The 2,271-nt window shown below is 40.1% G+C and overlaps 1 pseudogene; it reads left to right on the top strand.

Moving 5' to 3' along the window:
- Nucleotides 1-1,029: 1,029 nt before the first annotated feature.
- Nucleotides 1,030-1,976, top strand: LOC129116363 (olfactory receptor 146-like; annotated as a pseudogene).
- The last annotated feature ends 295 nt before the right edge of the window (nt 1,977-2,271 follow it).

Genomic DNA, 2,271 nt, shown 5'->3' on the forward strand with positions numbered 1-2,271 from the left:
GAGGTGGGAACATCATGGTGTGGGGCTGTTTTTCAGCATACATGGCACTGGCAAACTTCATATAATTGAAGGAAGGATGAATGGAAAAATGTACCGAGATCATTCTGAACAAAAATCTGCTGCCATCTACCAGGATGATGAAGACGAAACGAGGGTGGACATTTCAGCAAGACAATGATCCCAAACACACAGCCAAGGAAACTCAATTGGTTTCAGAGAAGAAAATAAAGCTGCTAGAATGGCCCAGCCAATCACCTGACTTGAATCCAATAGAAACTCTATGGAAAGAACTAAAGATCCAGAGTTCATAGAAGAGGCCCACGGAACCTTCAAGATTGAAAACTGTTTATGTGGAAGAATGGGCCAAAATCACACCCCTGAGCCAATGCATACGGCTAACATTCCCTTCCAGGAGGCATCTTGAAGCTGTCATTACCAACTAAAAGCTTTTGTACGAAGTATTAAATACATTTCAGTAAGCGTAATTGCCCATATTGGTTTTCTGTTTACTGTGCTCATGATTGAAATATCAATGTCAATAAGTTCTTAAACACTTTATTTCCAATAGACACATTTTTCTCTTTATCTTATGTGAGTTAAAGCTGGGAAACAATCATAAGAATGCTTCAGTTTAGAAGATTTGCTGAGTGAGCATTGAGCATTACTTCTTGACTCTGAGCTTGTAAACAGAAGTTGCAGGAAGCTTGTTGACATTTGCAAGGTGATTTCTTTATGTTACATCACACATTATCTGACGTAATGATGGATATTTCCCCAGTGGCAAAATCGTGTACTTAACTTTGCAGCAGAGTAGCAAAGATATGTGCAGGTGGATAGTGTCAGCAGTAGGAGGAGTAAGGAGGCGAAGATGAAAGATTGAGAAACAAGAGACACTTGAAGGCGGCATTACTTCTCTGCAAGCAACTGTTTCTTGATACTATTGGCTTTTTATGTTACTAATAAGATAAAACCTCTGACCTTGAGATTAGGACATTCTCTGTGACTTAAACATAATTCTGTTGTTTCAGGTTGATGGAAAACTACACTTATAACAGCCCCACGCTCCACCTGGAGTCTTTGCATCTTTCCAAAGAGTCTGTCTACCCTGTCTTTCTCTCGTTTTTGTTCACATACTTGTTTATAATTGTTGCAAATGTAAGCATTGCTGTTCTGATCTTCATTGACAAGAGCCTCCACCAGCCCATGTATCTCCTTTTTTGCAACCTGCCGTTAAATGACATCCTTGGAAATTCTATCTTGATGCCCCGTTTGCTTATGGACATGTTGAAGCCTCCTCTGAGCTCTTTATTAGTTATTATGAATGTGTGGTCCAAGCTTTCACCACACACATGTTTGGTACCACTAGTCACACTGTGCTTATGATTATGGCTTTTGACAGATATGTGGCCATCTGTAGTCCATTACGATATAATATGATAATGACCAACAAAATGGTGATCAAGTTGATCGTGTCTGCCTGGGGAGTGGCCTTCGTTTTGGTCGCGATTCTACTCGGTCTGACCATACGACTGAACAGATGTAGGACTCTGATCACAAATTTTTCCTGTGACAATGCCTCACTGTTTAAACTCTCCTGTGAGAGTGTGTTTATTAATAATGTCTATGGCCTCACTTTCACTGTAGTCCTGTTCACAGGTTCCATAGGCACCATGGTTATCACTTATACTAAGATTACAGTAGTCTGTCTCACCAGTAAAAGCAAGTCTTTGAACAGTAAAGCCTTAAAGACCTGCAGCACTCACCTGGTCGTGTATCTGATCATGGTGTTAAGTGGAATGTCAAGCATAGCTCTACATCGTTTCCCTCACTTCTCATACTACAGAAAACTCACCAGCATTTTGTTTCATATTGTCCCTGGCAGCCTCAACCCCATCATTTATGGAGTGCAGTCCAAAGAGATACAACATTTTTTCCTCAAGTTATTTGACTCAAAGAAGGTTTTGCCATCATTGTAAAGTTTTTTGGGGGTGAATTTATCAATGCAATATGTAGTGTGACCTAAGGGTGCCATACTGTGCTTCTGTTTTTGTCCCTTGTAAGAGTTTAAGGACCCATTTCTGCTATTATTATGGCTACTACTACCAATACTACTCTAAATATATGTAGCATTTTTTGTCATATGGATTGACTTTTGTATAATATTGTTCATTCTGTACACATGACATCTATTGCATTTCTGCTCATCCTGGGAGCAGGATCTCTCCTCAGTTGCTCTCCCTGAAAGACAGAGGATGGCATATGCTGTAGAGA

The sequence above is a fragment of the Anoplopoma fimbria genome, unplaced genomic scaffold (genome assembly GCF_027596085.1).
Source record: "Anoplopoma fimbria isolate UVic2021 breed Golden Eagle Sablefish unplaced genomic scaffold, Afim_UVic_2022 Un_contig_8385_pilon_pilon, whole genome shotgun sequence".
NCBI lineage: Eukaryota > Metazoa > Chordata > Actinopteri > Perciformes > Anoplopomatidae > Anoplopoma > Anoplopoma fimbria.